This window comes from Natrix helvetica (genome assembly GCF_964273705.1).
Source record: "Natrix helvetica genome assembly, chromosome: 4".
In the NCBI taxonomy this organism is placed as follows: Eukaryota; Metazoa; Chordata; class Lepidosauria; order Squamata; family Natricidae; genus Natrix; species Natrix helvetica.
In genome coordinates, this window is record NC_138550.1 from 142,645,736 (window position 1) to 142,664,848 (window position 19,113).

A 19,113-nucleotide genomic window follows, 5' to 3' on the forward strand; every position below is an offset into this window, starting at 1 on the left:
GGTGACCTACACTTTCCATTTCAAATGCGGTTTCTTTAATGAAAATATTGTAATGTCAGTCCATGCAAAGCAAGTGCATATTAATATGCGTTTACATCTGTCTCATATTAATATTCATGCCTGAATCCACATCTCTACACAAAGCCAATTTTCTGACCATCTGTGTGATGGCTGGTGGATGCAATGAATAAATTTTATTTGTGAGGGGAGTGATAAATCATGTATCTTCGAGGTTTTTTTTTTCATCCACAATCTTTGCTCTTAGGTGCTAAAATGTTTTCATCATGGTTTGGAATTTTTAAGCAAAACCAAGCGATTAACTCCTTCGCACCTTTCTGTAGCTCAGACAGCTTTTTAAAAAGAATAGGAGAAACTGAAGGAGAGAAATATTGGTGGAAGGCTGTGTAAGAGGCATTGTTTCACTAACTTCGTGTGATTCCTCAATTGCATTTTCTTTTAGGAACTCATCTGATTGGGAAATGTGCAGTGTCCCTCTATTACTTTGCACACTCAGGAGTAAACATTATTCTGAGAATGTGGTCTTTGATTTTCTAATAACTAGTGATTTATATAACATGTTCTGATGTTGCATAACTTTTGCCATCTTTCTTGCTTTGCTTTGGGAAGAATTCCCTAAACAGGGTTATCCCTAAATCACTCCAAAAAGATACGTAAGCTGAAATCAAGACATAACCATCAAAGATTAATTTGTGCATCTAATTTCCAAGGCCAAATCTGTCTACAGTGCCAAAATTCAGTTCTGGACTCAGGTGTTTAATGAGGAAGAAATCCAGAGCATTATTATTTTTATTTTTTAGAACTAAATGCTTGTACCCATTTAACAAATTCTAGACTGGCAAATCTGCTAACATAGCTCTGAGAGAAGATATTCATGCACCCATACTTTTGAACATACCGTGTTTCCCCAAAATAAGACACCCCCCCCAATTAAGACATATCGTGCTTTTGAGCGCATGGGCTAAAAAAGCCCTCCCCCCAAAATAAGCCCTATCTAAGTGCCTGCACAGCCGGTCCCTGCCATTTCCTCTGGTTACTTGCAGTGCACACAGCACAAGGTGAGGAGGCGAGGCCGAAAGAGGGGAAAAGGGGAGAACCTGCTCTACATGCCCTTACCTAACGGTTGCACCTGCCATCCACATGGAACAACCTCACGGCAGCCGCTCCAACAACCCTAGCCACCACGCCCCTTCTATTAAAGGCGGCCATCAGTAGGCCAGCGACGTGCCTTGCGCCCTCCTTATCTAGTGGTGCAATCATCACAGCAGGCCATCCCACCATCTACAAAGATGTTGCTTCGCCGGTGCCACTCCGGCCACCACCTCCAGCAAGCGTGGCCACCTTTGCAGCTGCAAAAGCGGCAGGATCCAGCGGCGCACTCCACATGTTGCTGGGCCTTCTCAATGCTTGGAGTGCAGACAGCACGAGGTGAGGAGGCAGGGCTGGAGGGGGGATTTGCCCCACACGCCCTTACCCTTGTCACATTTATGACAGTTATAACCTGGGGTCTTGTGATGCCCTTTTGCAACCTCCTGACATGCAAAGTCAATGGTGAAATCCAAATTGACTTAACATCCACGTTGTAACTTAATAACTGCAGTGATTCCCTTGAGAACTGGAAGCAAAGGTTATGAAATGAGTCAAAACTCATTTTTGCCTCATTGCAAAAATTTCAAATGCCAACACCCCCACCCCCCACCCAGCAGGGGCTAGGGTTACTGGAGTAGCCATCATGAGGCTGTTCCATGTGGATGATAGGTGTGACCATTAGGTAAGGGCATGTGGGACAAGTCCCCCCCCTCCAGCCTCACCCCCTTACCTCCTGTTGCCTGCAGGGCAAGCAACAAGGAGGCCAAGCAATGTGTGGCGCCCGTCGCTGAACCTCCTGCTGCTTTTGCAGCTGCAAAAGCAGCCACACTTGCTGGAGGCGGCGGCATGAGCAGCACTGGCAAAGCAGCTCTTTTGTGAACAGTGGGATGGCCTGCTGTGACCACCACACCATTAGGTAAGGAGAGTAGCAAGGGGTGCATTGCTTGGCCTCCTGCCGCTTTTGTGGCTGGAAAATGCAGCTGGAAAAGCAGCCTGAGCGGTACCCGCAAAGCAGCTATTTTGTGGACAGTGGGATGGCCTGCTAGGCCCCTTCTGGAAGCTGGCGCAAGGGGCCCCTCATCCCACCCCCCATCTCCTACCGATACATGGGGGAAGAAATTAAGACATCCCCGAAAAGAAGCCATTGTTGTTTTTGGCGGGCTCAAAAAAAAAAAAAAAGACCTGGTCTTATTTTCAGAGAAACATGGTAGTTAGTAATTGAGTTGAAGGATTGGCCTAAACTATAATTTATTTAATGATATTCTATTGCATACTGACTTCTCACCATTCCCTAAGACCCAAATGCAAATCTGTGAATTTTATAGTCTTCACTAAGAGAAGAAACATTCATAGTATTGGTTACACATAGAAATATATAGTATATATCTTATTCCAGAGAAGGGGTGTCTCCCTCTCCCTCTCCCTCTCCCTCACATAGACACAATCATACATTCAGAATTTCATCTAAAACTAAATTTATACTACTATTAAGTGTAACTGTTTCCTAATTCAATTGTTCTCAGATCTCTATGTCACAGTTCTGTATATACGTATATATGTGTGAAAGCAATAGAACTTACTTCAAAGTAGACAACTTTTCAATTGCACAGAAGTATCTTCATTTAATTACATAAAACTATTTATTTTGGATGTAAAAAAACAATAGTCCTAAAGAAGCAGCCATGCATTGCTTTATATGAAGCCGAATGCCTTATTTTTTAAAATAAAAAAGGCATTTCTGTTTTCCATTGCACAAAAACAAAATCTGTTGTAATACATTTACCATCTGCAGTTTTTACAAATACCTATTAGAATTTCCCTTCTATAATTTGTGACCCATCAGTTGACTGTTCAGTCAACTTTAATTATCTTATATCATGATTGTGCATATTTAGAAAAATAAACTATTGTCCATTGAATTATCTGCAATTAAATATATTGTGGAAGTTCATCCAATTTGTTGCAGTCCTAATTCCTACGGTAAGCCAGCAAAAAAAAAACACCAGCCCAAATAAATAAATAGGTACTTATATGTACAAGATTTAAGTAACATTTCTACATTATGAATAATAAATAATTTCAGCTTAACATTTTCTTCTTCCAAACTAATACTAATTTATTTTCTTTATGCATATTTAGAAAAATCTGAAGATTTAACTATAATTTCAAATATATCCTCTGATTCTCTTTCATCCTGAAAGGTCGCTCAGGATGAGACCTATCTGAGTTTGGTCAAGTTAAAATTTATGCATATAAACACCTTGCATTAAAAATAGTAGTATTATATTAAAATGGTTCAAAGAAATCCTTGTGAATAAGAGTATATGATGGTGTGCATGCACATGAAACTGAGTATTTCATATCACCATGAATGTACTATTTATTCTATTTTATTTTGTAGACCAGAAGAATGTCAACAGAATGCAGCCTATTTTTGACTTCAACCCACAATCATATTTCATTCTGGGGAAAAAAAAAATTGCTCACTAACATGAAGTTCAAAAAGGAATTTTAAATGAGTTTCGTACATCATCTGCATAATTAGCAAGAAATCATTTGTGGCTCCAATCAGTGCATGCAATTTTAATAAATTGCTCTAATAACAACTCTACAGAAATTAGACAAAGCCGTCATTGGGTCAATCAATGGTGCTCAAGAAAATAGCATTGTAATGAAACTTCAAATGACAGTGTAATTCAACTTTATTCTTCTTTTTTTCATTACGTCGACAAATAATATTTTACTTAAATCTTTCTCAAATGAAGGACAAAGTGGTTTGCAAGATTGTTAAAGAAGATAATGTCTTTCATTAGTAAATTGTTATCCAAGCTGGATAGATACTGAAAAATCTTGTAACCACTAATGAGTTATGAATAACTTGCTGTTTTAAAGAAGGATATAGTTATACCATTGGTATAGCAGTTGATAATGCTGTTGCTGCTTTCTTACTGTAACTATAGAAAAATATAAGGAATTGGACACTAGCCCATTAAATCCTGGGCTTCAATACTTTTATTCATGGGGCCTCAAAGCTCTTTGGTAGTATTACTGAAATTAAATCTCTTCTTCCATAAAAATTAGGTAGAATTATTCAGCCCTCTTCTCCATTTCATCTTTATATCCACCCTGTGAACTTTGTTAGATTGTAATGGTCTTCATATCCAGATAAAGAAATGAATGTAGATCCCTCAGATACAATTTAAGTTTTGTCCCTTATATGATGCAGGAGTTGGATTCACATAGTTGATCTGATGAATAGATCACAATTGGCTGATTTCATAGAAAATACAGAGAAGGCATCCTTAAATTCATGGTGACTAGATTCCCACAACCAGCTTAGTCAAAATGCTAGGTCTACACACCTTGGTTGCAGCAGCTAGAACTTCTCCCAAGTTATTAACCAAGTTTTAATTTCACTTATTTGATTTCTAATCAAACTTTTTTTTATTTCTGATTGAACAAATGAAGATCAAGATAAACTCTGGCTTAAAGTAGGAGTGAGGATGCCTTAGTACTTGTGAACATATTTGTGTTCTTTATCAGTGATGAAATATGAGGAACTAGGTAGATCTATTTACAATTATTATTCATGATAGCAGTATTTGAACCTGTGTTGGAGGCAACACAGTTTGGGGAACAAAGAACAACCAAGGACTCCTAGGTTTCAAGCCTGGTTGTAAACTTCCCATAGCCACCCCACTGTAAAAGAAAACTGTACATTAGGAACATTATTCTTAATGTCTTAATGCCTTAAGAGAAGTTTGATGGTGGAGCCAATTATCTTGCTGAAGGTCTTTAGAAAGAGAGTAGACATCTCTTCAGATTCTCTAATTCTGGATTTCCTGCACTAAATGGGGAATTGAACATCCAGTGCTACTAATTGGTATCTAGAGAAACTTTTCTTTGCTTCAACAATACTCAAAAAGACATAGCGAAAGAAAGTGTCCTAAAATATCTTAAATACAAGTATGTGTGCTATTCATGAGATCAGGCATAAAGTTACATTTTATACCCAATCAGTCTCAGATTGTCTCCAATGAATATTATTCGTCTTGATGTTGATAGGAGCATTTTTTTTAATTAACTTGCCCAATAGCTAAGTTTCTAAACAAGGAATGATGGTGCTTGGCAAGTTCTCCCTTTAAGCCAGAGAAAGAGAGAACTTATTCAAGCCACTGGGGAGCTGTCAGCTAGCATTCAGTGTGTCTAAATTTTCAATATTAAAATCTACCATTTGTTTAAAATCACATTTCTGGGGATATTTTTAATGCAGAACCTAAACAATAATAGACATGTTGAGCTTTATTCATTATAATTAGGGTTTTTATTTGTTTGTTTCTTAAGCCTTGTGAAACAAAGTAAAAAAAAATCAGATTTTATTTCTATTGGTTCCCTATCCAAAAGCCTGGGGGCCGGGGGGAGGGGTTCATTTGACCAGGACAAAAATAATATTTACAACATTGTACGGGGGAGGGGGGGGAAACAATCCTCCTTTCTCCTCTTTCCCCTCCTCCTCCTCCTTCATAAGGTTAGTAAACCTCCCACTGAGATTAATTATAGGAGAAGAGAGACAAAGCCATTCTCAGATTGTCCTATTAACTCTTCAGCAGTGATTGGAATAACAGGGACCAAATAAAGGAAGATTCTGTGCATGTGCATTGCTCCGTTTTTCTTAAATCCTTGCATTGTACTCTGGCCAGCCACCTGCCAAAGTTGTAGAATGGTCCTGAGAACAGGTTTTTTTCCCAGGCAGAAATTCTCCATTGACCTTTGAATGTCATCAGGAACTGTAATTCAAACAGTGATAAGTCCAGCGCAAAGAAGTATGGTCAACACAAAAATTTGATTTAATTGTAATTAACATTTTATGCATTACAGTTAGTACGATTATTCTTCCTACATTCACTAATTTCCCTTGTTTTGGAGATTAAAAATGACAGCCTTTGGTATCAGAGTTAAAAGAAGCTAAGAGAAGCTTGGGAGACTTATCTAACCTATAGAATTATAGCCCTATTTAAGTAAAGTATATGATCCCCCAAGTAAATTCCAAAATTCCCAAGAAAAATCCTACATGGAGCCAGTGATTTTTCCGAATTCAATATTTTATACAACATCAAGTCAGTTTTTGATTCCTAGTGACTGCCTTGTCAAGTTCTACAGTTTTCATGGCAAGATTTCAAAGGTAGCTAAACATTGACCTCTTTCCAGGGCTAAGAGAGGGTGATTGGCCCAAGGTCACCCAGCTGCCTAATGAAGGACTAGAATTCACAGACTCCCAGTTTTTAGTCCAGTACCTTAACCACTATACCGAACTGGCTGTTATTCAATATTACATATTATGAGGTTACAATGAACAATAAAAATAATTAGCCTTAGTAGAAATTTATTTACAAATGAAGGCAAATATATCTGTGTCAGGATCCATGTTGCAGGATCCAAACTGGGTGGATCACCAGGACCAGAGGTTTAGTTTTCTGAACTTTTGGACTCATGCTGGAACCCATCCTCAAGGAACTACTGTCTACCAAAATGTGTGTTGTGGGCAATTCTATGCATATCAATTATGTATTCCTGGTTGTGTGTGGTTTCTTTTTATTGATTTTGATATAGCTTCCTTACTGTGCATGTGTGATATAATCTGAGTGCATTTGAAAGGCTGTTGTGCTACTTGTGGTGGAAATTAAAAGGTGAATTTTCTTTGCTTTCATATTTACTTTTTTGATAGCCTGTCATTCCTTAGGGTGCCACTATGGATAAGTGGGATTCACTCTTACTGCATTCCAGAACAACCCCTGGGGGGGGGGGTAAACTGGACAGACAGAAAAACGGCATTAAAAAACCCAAGCTGACCAGCTCAGGACAGGACTTGAATTGTGTTCTCCCTGAATTTCCTTTAAATGTGTGTCTTTCCTTCTTTCCTTTCTCCTTCTATTTGATGCCCATATATTATATAAAACTTTAAAATGTTTTGCTCTTGATTCTATAATAATGGTCCACCCCATATTCCAATTGCTTCTCAATATATCATTTTTATATCATTGAGGGTCCCTCATACAATACCTGTGCCAGGTATTGCATAATTAAAAAGAAGTTCAGAATCTGAAGCAACTTCCCCACCCCCCACCCCCGGATCAAACAGAGAACTGTGTCTCAGCCATCACACTGTTGACTGCTCTAACAGACTCTGTTAGGGGCAAGTGTTTGTCAACACCATATTGTTTGCTGTCTCTTTCTTTCTGAGATTGGGGGGGAAATGTAAATTGTTTTGGAAAAACACACTGGACCTCCACTTTCAAACGTTTCTAAAGGGAGCTTGCCATCCACCATAAACCTTATCAGGCTGTCAATTATACAATCAACATTTAAGATTTATTTTGGTCTCTTTGGTACAGCTGGAAGGGAATACGATCCCAGTAATGTGAGTATGCAAATGTATAGTTGCAGTATACAATAAAGTGCCTAATTAGTTCAGAGATGGCATTTTCTAGCCATTCCAATGTGCCAGCAGGTTTAAGGAGTAGTGTATGCATTTGCTTGTTTTGAATACATAGTGCTGTCTTTTCCCTCCCTCCTTGATTAAATTCCACTCACATTTTGCAGAGACAACTACATCTGCTCCATCAGTGCTATAAAATAGGTATTTCCTCAGGGGTATGTGAAGCATATATAAATCTCAGCTCTTGGTTGAGATTTGCACAGATACTGGCACGCAGGTCACTGGTGCATTTAGTTTTTCATTGTGACTGTGGTGAGTTTTCAGGAGTCCATTGAGATTATGGACATTTCTGCTTAGACAGGTAGAGTGCAAGTACTACAACAAAGAGGACCCTATAGTGTACTCAGCAATAGTTTAACTCCTCGGGAGTCCCGTGTACAAATATAGGAGACTCACTCTGTGTTCTCTAAATATGAATAAATATTACAGTGTGGTCCTTTGCTTGGTGAGTACATACATTTAATTCAGCCTTATATTTCGTTGCAAGTAAATGATGCTATGAGAAAACTATCGTTCTGCATAAGTCATTGGTGCTCAGACCTGGGGGGGGGGGGGTGGCAGGATTGCTCCCTCTCAAAGAATTCCCCTTGTAGCAATCCTAACCGTAGGCCATTAGCCGTGAACATCTGCCCATTCTAATGACCATGGTAGTGTACACATACCTGACTGCCATCAAATTCAAATGCTACCCAGAGGACATAGAAGTTAACATCCCTTGGGCAGATTGCATCCAGAATTATTGACCAGTCACAGTTACCATGTTATTTGGCTTTTGGAGGTGAAAAGAGGAATTTGGGTTCATAAGAAGGTCGCATGCTGATGCGTTTTTAAAAAAGGATGACAGAATTAGGAGGATATTTTTTTTCTTTGTAGTAGCGCCTACCAAGTACAATCTAAATTGATAATGCTTTCTTCCATGAAGTTCCTTTATGCTACCTCCCATTGTTCTCAGAGGAGCATCACGTTGTTCACTGTTTTTTCACCTTGGTGGGTTATTTGTAAAAGATTATTTAAAAAGGGAGCTAAGCAAAACACCAACCTGCAGGGTGATCCTTATTTCCAAAAAAAAAAGCTGTTGGATCCTATATTGGCAACTTAAGAAGAGAAAAGATTTGACTGAATACAATTCTGTGCATTGTTCGCAATTTTGCCCAGCTGACCAGAAAACTGTCAAAAGAACAAATACAAGCTAAAAATTAATAGTATATATTTTGAAGGCAGAGGAAGCTAAAGAACAAGTCCAATGGTTTATCTTAAGGCCAATGGAGGTTTTGTGATGGGCCACAGTTACTGTGATGGCCATTTTGTAAACTGAATAATCTTCTGGATAATAGACATTTTCTTTTTTTCCAGTACCCACAACATACTCTTTTCAAAATGTTTTTTTGCAGTTATAGTTTAAAAAATATCAAATATGTGACAATACAAAGCAGCCTAATAGAGTCAGGTAACACTAAAGGTCAAAAAAATATATATTAAAGAATTATTAAAATTAAAATGGTTTTTAAATTAAATTCACAGTTCATTGTCATAGAAATGGCTGGTATATATTGCTGTGTAAAAATGAAAAATTGAGGCTGCAAAGTTATTATCTTCCCCTGTGCTAAAGAAAGTTGGAAATCAATGACTTTTTATTCTTTTTCCCCTTCTATCCCACACTTTCTCCTCTTCCTTTTTTCCTCCCCTAGTTTCCCATTATTTTTAGTTTCTTTTGTATTTTAAAGTCTGAGAAACTTAAAAAAATTGAAACTGAGAAATTAAATTCACAGTCAGAGTATGAAGTAAAATTAAGATACTGCTTATAGGCTATTTTATATGTCATGCTGAGAAATAAACAAGGTAAAAACTATTTTGGACCAACATTATTTCGGTTGATCTGCCAAAAACCTGGCAATGGGATAGGTTTTGACTTTTAAAGAATCTTTCAAAACCAGTAAAGAAATATTTTATCTCTTCACATTCAGAAGCAGTTTTGTGCTTTATAAAATCTCTTATTTACAGCTGTCACAGCATTGCAATGTCACTTAATTCTTGTGTCTACTCATACTAAATCTCTCACCCATTTGAGAGATTTCATATTGCTTGTGTCTTTCTTTGACATCTGGCGCCTATGTTTCTGACAGAACAATTCAGAGAACTATGCATGGTTGTTCAGTCAATTGGGCCTATACACAATATATCCCATAAAGGGTCTGCATGGTTCCAATAGGCTCACGTACATTTTGTCCAGTGATGGGTTTCACATTTTGTTACCACTGGTTCGCTGCCCGTATGCGGTGCATGTGCCAGTCTTTCGCACATGTGCTTTGCTTGCGCATGCACCTTCCATGCATGCTCCTGGCCTCAAAAACATGCCTAAGTAGGACAGCATAGAGCTGGCCCACCCGCAATTTCCACTACCAGTTTGGGTGAACCAGTCTGAACTGGCTGAAAACCACCTCTGATTTTATCCTACTTTTGTTCTTACTGACTAGATGTTAGATGCTACATCTCTTCTTTTCAAAAAGCAAAGAATATCTCAAAGCTTCAGTACATGTGGAGAAAAGCCCAGGTTGCATAACAAAATTGGCCTGGAGGTTCTGCTTGTTCTGAAAGCATATTAGACCCGTGGGCTATTTCAGCTTTCTTCCTCATGTCTTCTGGACCAAAAATATCTCAGGAAAATGTATATTCCCCATCCATTTACAATCACAGTTACTGTTTCTGTCATTCTACCCTGGAGTCTCTCTGACAACGTTACGTCTCTCTAGGCCTCAAATATGACAGACAGAATGAATCTCATAAGGCCATTTAATTTGAGATTCTTAATTTTTTGTACATTGTAGGAACATACGCATACGACTAAAGGCAATTACCTTTAACCTTCAACCAATGCTGGATTCAGTCTAATGCTCTGAGAAACCTCCATAGGAAATTGATAGATCAAAGGTTTGCAATCTTGTGCAAAGTTGCTTACTTGGTAGTATTGACATGAATCAGCATCTCACACTGGTGTGAGGGCCAGGACAGGCAAGGTCAGAAGTAGAGGACTTGAGGCCATTAGAATAACAATCCACAGACATTCCTCCCAAAGTGAAGTGTTAGATCTGTAGTGAGGAGACTGAGGCAGCTGTCAGTTCAACGGATTTATTGTTTAACAGGCTGACAGGAACGAACAAAACGCGAGCCGTCTGACAGCTATTTATACTTTCAGCTGTCAGACGGCAAACCAATAGGAACTCTTGAATTCTCCCGCCGGCTGGAGCGTGCGCCTGGACCAATCAGAGGGCTTCCTTGAAACGCCCTCTGCTGGCCAGGCTCCTCGGTATTCAACATGAAGTGATTGACTCTCAGTCTGTTATGACAGGAGTCTCCAGCCTTGGCAACTTTAACCCTGGAGGACCAACTCCCAGAATTCCCTGGGAGTTGAAGTCCGCCAGGCTTAACGTTTCCTCTATGTTAGGACACATAGGAGAAAAAGATATAGGTGTGATGGTGAACCTACGGCACATGTGCCACAGGTGGCACACAGAGCCCTCCCTGTGGACACGCGCACTATTGCCAGCTGCTCTATTGGTTCCCACAGTTCACATGTGCACTGTCCAGCTAGTCTTCGCGGGCATTGTAGTTCCAGAAAACAGCCCCCCAAATGCCCCCAAAACGGGCCATTTTCCATGCCGTTTTTCAAACTGCTTTTGGGGCCATTTTCCATGCCCTTTTTCAGGACAATTTTTGGGCCATTTTTCAGGCCTAAATTGTCTAAAACCGGCCAATAAACAGGGATGCATGTGACGGAAACCTGAAGATCAGCTGGCTGGCACATGTATGCACAGCGGCCAGCTGGTCTTTGGGTTTCTGGCACTCTGGCACGCGCACATGCATGCGTGTTCTGGTTTGGGCACTCTGTGCCGAAAAGGTTCACCATCCCTGAGATACAGGATCTGAATGCTGAGATTATATGTACAACTTCACACTTATAGACTACATTCTCTGGTTTTCTCCTAAAATTATGGCTTTTCTTAAAACTAGCTTATGAAGAGCTCTTTCTGCCTGCGCCAAGTCCCATGTAGCTGGACAACGTCAAGGAAGTGAGAACTACACCAATTTTAGTAATGTGCCCTTAATGATAGTCAGAGATAATTTCAGAATCTTGGAAAACATAATAGGAATTCTTGGTCTTGTTTATAATTATTAATTAAGGCAGAGTCTCTGAAATGCTTCTTCCCAGGTTTTTCTACACCTCAGCTAAATTGTCATTTATTATGTCAGCTGTCAACTGATTTGCTCTTTTGATTTTTTTTTTATGTCGTCTGTGTTTTTGTTCATTACTTTACCAGCCTGTGTCCTGTAACTGAAGTATCAATCCGGGTGAAAACAGTTCATGGGTACCTTATTACCCTGGTAATCAAAATATTTCAGATATCTGACATGAAATTCTTATCAACTTGTCAGGATGGATTTGAGTCCTTTTCTACTATGCACCTGGTTGAACATAGTTGACGCAATAGGGTAGCAAAGATATAGTCAAATACTCCAGAGTCCAAATCCAGCACAAGATTTTTAAAGTAAGCCCACTTTAGAGTTCAGGTCCACAAAATCCAAAATCAATAGCAAGGCTTGCTTATTTATTTATGTATGTATGTATGTATGTATGTATGTACGTACGTACGTACGTACGTACGTACTTACTTACTTACTTACTTACTTACTTACTTACTTACTTACTTACTTACTTATTTATTTATTTATTTATTTATTTATTTATTTATTTATTATGTAATTGCAAGTAGATAAATAGGTACCACATTGGTGGGAAGGTCGTAACATTCTGTCCTCCTTGGCATACAATCTTGCCAGCCACAGGATCATGGAACACTTGCTCCCTTGGCTAGGAAACACAGACGAGTACTGCCCCCTAGAGTCAGATGAGACTGGACAGAGGAAACCTTTATTTTTACCTTTAATTATTTGGCACCCATTTCACTGCCATGGAATACTGCCTGGTGGCTTACAATCTGATTCAACCTGATACAATTCATATGTAGATAAATACCAGGATTTTCAGAAAATCTTGAGTCAAGGCACAATATCAAGGTTTTAAATGAATTTTCCCATGTTTGATTTGTTTAGAGACTTAGATGCTGGAAGGGATGTGCTCCTACTTGAATTCAGCTGATTGTGGAATTGATTGTGAATATTGGGTTACCCTGGAACAGCTGGCTTCCAAGTATTACAGATTATTATTCCTATATTGATTACTATTCCCAATTTTACTATTTTGCTTTTCCAAAACATCTGGCATTATTTTGTCGTTCAGTCCTTTGGCGCTCAGCATGAAGGCATCAGCATTTTTGTGGGACAGGAAGATATATTTCTGTCAATCAAAATTCAGGCTGAGAGACTTCTATGATGATATATCAAAAGCTCAGTGCTAAGCTCTGATATCAAGTCAAACTCATTTGGCTTTTGACCTGGCTTTTGCTCTTCCCTCTCCTCTACAGGAAAGGTTTTTCTCTGAGACAGCAAGGAAAGTAGTTCAGTTTGAATGTGGCAGGAGAAGGAGAAATATGGCTGCCACGCATAGCCAAGTGTGGCATGGGAGATGTTCAGGTATAGATTCTGAAGCAGTTGCACAAGTCTTAACAAAAAATACAGATGCTTTAACAACTTGTACAGAGGTGCTTCCTTTGCACTTTTGGTGCTGCAAAATGCCTCTTTAAAATGCTTTGCAGAGCTGTAATATACACTAAGATCTGCTCTAGCTTGGAATTTGCAGTTCCTAGCACGCTGGTTGAGAATTCTGGGAGTTGCAATCCCAACAGGATCAAACTGCTAACTTCACTATGAGCTGAGATATGCTGTCCTCTGCAGTTATGCCCATACAGATCACTTTGCATCCATAATTTTAAACATATCCTTTAGATCATTCTTCCCTAATTTGTGCACCTACCCTCCAGTTGTATGCTCTTTAGTTGCAGAATCCTCTACTCAGCACAACCAAGTGCTAAACACACTATTTGGGTTCGAGAAGGCACCATGACAAGCAGCAAAATATTCTGAAGTTCTAGACTGACCCCATGCATCCAGAGGGGTTTAGGAGGCAGGAAGTGCTGTTAAAAACAACCACTTTCTACTGAGAAATAAGTGGTGGCCATTCCCATTGTATTTCTATCTGCCACTTAGCAATGACCTTTTAAACGACATCCTCAGATCTCCTGTGGCTGCTAACCCCAGCTTAGTTCTGATAGTTGCTAAGTTGTTTACTAGACAGTGGTGGGTTGCAGGTGGTATGCCAGGGTATGGGCGTACCGGATCCAGCCTGGAGCACCGGATACAGTTCCGGTACGGTGCTCTGGAGGGCCCACCCACCCGCCCAAGCTTACCTTACCTGTGTTTTAAAGCTTCTGCGCTACCACACACACGCATGGTGCATACAGCGCCTGCGCAATGCTCCGCGGAGCAGCTGGAGAATCGCAGAGCATCGCGGAGGTGCTAAGACATGAGCATGCGTCCTGCGCGTGTCCATGAGAATGCCACCGGCCCCATTCCAACCGTACTAGTTGGAATGGGATTTGAAACCCACCACTGTTACTAGATCTCTCTTTCCTCCCATAGCCTCAGAAACTAAGGGCACAGCTAGATAATATAGTCAAATCTAGCTTTAAAAAAAGGCAGCAGTGGGAGTGATGTGGGAAAGTGTGAGTTATAGGCATGCATTAGACATGAAAGCCAACTGGGTGACTTTGGGCCAGTCACTCCTTCTCAGTCAAATTCACTTCACAGAGTTGTTGTGGGGTAAATAGGAAGAGGAAGGAGTATTAGATACTGTACGTTTACCCCTTGAGTTATTTAAAATAATAATAATAAAGTTAGAATAACAAATTTAAAAAACAATAACATTTAAACTTCCTCCTGCTCTAAAGGGGAACTAATAGATCTGGGCTGGAAAAACAACAACAACAGATGATCACTAGATGGCAGCAAAGAATTATGGCAACCTCTACCTCTCTGCTGCCATCTGGTGTCATCCTACTGTAGATCTGAAAGCATAACAGTGGTATTATTTATCCTCAGGACAAAACCTAAAGCAGTGATGGCTACCCGTTTTCTCCTCGCATGCCGAAATCGTGTGCACACATGAGACAGCGCCGTGTGCATGCCCATACCCATAGTGCAATGTGCACCTCCCCCCTGTTTATGTGCATATGACCCCCCCACACATTCCCCTTTTCCCCCATGCATGCACACAACCCCTGTGCTTCTCTCGCACACGTGTGCACTTCCGTTTTGGGCCTAGTAGTCCTCCCTGAAGCCACTCCTGGGACCAAAAAGCGGCTGCAGGGAAGAGCAAGCCAACACACACATGCTCCCCCACCACCCATGCAGGGACACACAACCCCCCTCCCCTCCCCTGCATATGTGCATGTCTCCCGCATGCACATCAGAAATCCGAAAATGGGCTGGCGGGAGGTGCACGCATGTGCTGTGGAGCTGAGATGGGTGACGGCTCATGTGCCTGCAGAAAGAGCTCTGTGTGCCACCTGTGGCACACATGCCATAGGTTTACCATCATGGACCTAAAGGTATATTACATCTCCTGTTTACATAAAATCAAGTGTAAAGGTGTTTTCTTTAAAATTAAGTTGCAGAATTGCATGACATACACAATACATACAAATGTCTAGATCAGTGATGGCGAACCTTTTTTGGCTCGCGTGCCACAAGTGGGGGGAGCGCAGGGGGGTCGGGTGTGGGCGTGCCGCACCCATAATGCAACGCGCGACCACCCCAGTGCGCATGCGCGCAAAACGCGCGACACCCCCCCATTTTACATGGTTTTTTTTTGCCCTCCCCAGGCTCCAGGGGCTTTATAGGAGCCTGGGGAGGGCGAAGTGACTTCCGGGTTGCTCGGAGGGTCGTTTTAAGCGCTCCGAAGGCATCAGGGAAGCCTCGGACGGTCCCTGAAGCCTTCGGAACGCTTAAAGCCACCCTCCGAGCAAACCGGAAGTCACTTCCGGGTTGCTCGGAGGGTCGTTTTAAGCGCTCCGAAGGCATCAGGGAAGCCTCGGACGGTCCCTGAAGCCTTCGGAGCGCTTAAAACCACCCTCCGAGCAAACCGGAAGTGACTTCCGGGTTGCTCGGAGGGTCCTTTTAAGCGCTCCAAAGGCATCAGGGAAGCCTCGGACGGTCCCTGAAGCCTTCGGAACACTTAAAACGACCCTCCGAGCAACCCGGAAGTCACTTCCGGTTTGCTCAGAGGGTGGTTTTAAGCGTTCCGAAGGCTTCAGGGACGGTCCCTGAAGCCTCCGGGGGGGTGGGGGAGGCTCTTTTCGCCCTCCCCAGGCTCCTATAAAGCCTCTGGAGCCTGGGGAAGGTGAAAAATAGCTTTTAAAAAGGTGAACTCAGCTGGCCAGCATGCGCATGCGTGCTGGCCAGCTGACAGGGCAGCGCCTCGCGTGCCCTGACAAATGGCTCCACGTGCCACTTGTGGCATGCGTGCCATAGGTTCGCCATCATGGGTCTAGATCAAGAAAACCGATAACTGAGAGCTGACTTTCACATCTAAAGCCACACATAGATAGAGTCTTACAGTCTTCTAATGTGTTGTAAACTTCAGCTGCGATTATGTTCAGAGCTTTGACATAACCTATAATGCTAGGTTCCAACTACCGCAAGGTGTTGAACTTCCTTTCCTTTATGCATCCAGTTAGATCTGTATAGCAGCAATTTAACTAGAATAAATTATTGTGTCTACTTGAAAATATGGCTGGCAGGTGCACCTTCCTTCGAGAAGATTTAGCAGGGGCATCATTGTTCCGATTGCTGGCACCTGGCTGTTTATTATTTAACACAGCCCAATAAGAGTAATGGCAAAAATGAGAATCAATTTTGGAATAGATAAATGCATTAGACTCTGGGCATGTGTAAACCTAACATTATCCAGCTGCACTACAGACATTAAAGAATTATAACATCCAGTTTTGGCAGAAATTCAAGACTCTGCAAATGTAATGTCCAATGGACCTACTTAGCAATTATAGAGATAAGACAACCAATCACCTTTGCACCTCTACAGCACTCTTTAAAGAAAAACAGCAGCACTGGAATTGCACAGCTAGTATAAAAGGATCTCTTTCACGTGAAACTACTTGTTCTGCTATGTGTTCCTATTATGGATCCAGCTGGGCAACTTTGGTCCAGTCGTGTCTTTAGCTCTATAGTGGCAAATAAAACAAAAAACAAACTTACCATCCCGCATTGAACCAGCATGTTTGATTATAATCCATAACTTCATTGATGAGTCTTTTATCCTGCAATGAAATAATTGAGCTGATTGATGGAGTAGTCAGAATTAAGGTAAAGGTAAAAGATAAAGGTTCCCCTAGCATATATGTGCTAGTCGTTTCCGACTCTAGGAGGCGGTGCTCACCTCCGTTTCATAGTCGAAGAGCCAGTGCTGTCCTAAGACGTCTCCGTGGTCATTTGGCCGGCATGATTAAATGCCAAAGGCGCACAGAGCACTGTTACCTTCCCACCAAAGGTGATCTCTATTTTTCTACTTGCATTTTCACATGCTTTCGAACTGCTAGGTTGGCAGAAGCTTGGACAAGTAACGGGAGCTCACTCCATTACGTGGCGCTAGGGATTCGAACCGCCAAACTGCTGGCCTCTCTGATTGACAAGCTCAGTATCTTAGCCATTGAGCCATCCTTAGTCAGAAGTATTATTACTAAGTGAGGAATTGTAACATCCTCTAACATCCAATCAGATTTATCTTAAATATTGTTCATGCTTTTCTTAAAAAAAGATTTTTTTTATCTCTAGCTCCTCCACTGAGGGAATGGGGTACAGACATTCCTCAACTTAAGATTGTTAGCTTAGTGACTGTTAAAAGTTACAATGGACCGCCCCAAGGCTATTTATGACCCAGATTCAAAGTTTCAATGGCTGTTGCCACAGTCATGTGATCACATTTTGGATGCTTGGTAACCAACCTATGTTTGTTTTATTTATATTAACTAATTAAATTTGTTTGCTACCCATCTTGCCACAATACAGTTCTTTATTTATGGCCATTCACAGCATCTTGGACTGTGATTTACAACCTTTTGGAAATCAGGAATCCAGGCAGTTCAAAAGAATATAGGCTTATTGTATGTTAATGCTCTCTACAAGAATCTGAATTACTAACAGTCAAAGCAAATTGGCAGTAGATAAGAGTCAACAGAATTCAAGTTGAGCTGGACTTCAGTCTCTTATGGGCACGAAGGGACTCGAGACTCATGACATTTGACTCCTCCCTCAGGCTCAGCCTGATCATCTCCTATAATTTTTTGCCCAAAGGAGGTGTTGACTTCAACTTTCCAATAAAGACGCCCATTGCAGACAATGGATTCACTTAATGACCACAGCATTTGCTTAGCAACTGCCACCAAATAGATCTTAAAAACTGGTTGTGGTACAGTGGTGATCTGCTAAACAACCAGCATGACTTATTACTATAATTTCCGACTCAGTTACAGTTGTAAGTCAAGAATATCCCTACTATCCTACATAATTTGAGCTAATTACATATTGAATCTCATTCAGTCATTTATTTCTTATGGATACAGCTTTGAAGCTTTTTGCTTACTAGTCAGTGTATGTCAGGCTCAAAGTAATTTAAAGCATGAACTATTATTTTTTTTCAACCTGTCCTCCAATAAATACTCTATAAACCTACAAGATATAAATTGTATAACCAGTAACCTTAACCGGGATTATTTTTCCATTTAAAAAAAACCTAGAAGACTAAATTCAAAGTACTGCTGCAGCAGCAACAACAACAAAACCTAAGCATGTTATTTAGGGTTGTTTTAATCATACTGGTACTATACAAGCAGTTAATTTTATGAGAGAAACCATGTTTTAGTAAAACTAAAGTACACAGGATTATTACTTTCAATATGAGAGGGATACCTACTGTTTGGTAAATAGAGAATTTGCAACAGCCGTGTTATAAAACTCCAGGAAGCAGCAATAGGAAAGGTACAATATATCATCTACCATCATTTTAATTTATGTTTTTCTTATGATTCCAATTATAACATTCGACATAAGAGAGGAAGATCACAGCAAGACTGAAAAGGTTTTGTCACACAGACCAGCTGTTTTCACTACTGCCTCACAGAAACTGCACATGGTTAAGAAATGGACTCTAAGGCTCCCTATTTGGGGAAAATTCGGACTAAAGAAATAAAACAGAAGCCTGAAATAAAGAAACAAGAGACTTTCCTAAAGCCTTTTATCAGAGAAGTAGGGTTTTTTTTTTTTCATTTTTACTCTGGTTTGAAAGGAAACCAAAATATTGTAAATGAGATTTGATTCCACCAGAAGAATGAAAGACCACTGAATGTTATCTCCTGTACTCTCTTGTTAAACCATTTTGTTTCCCTTGGTCAATTCCTGAATAGTCACCATTCAAAGAAAAGAGAACAGAAGAACAAAAATCAGAATAAAACGGATGATAACTTGCGTGCAGTTTCTGGTAC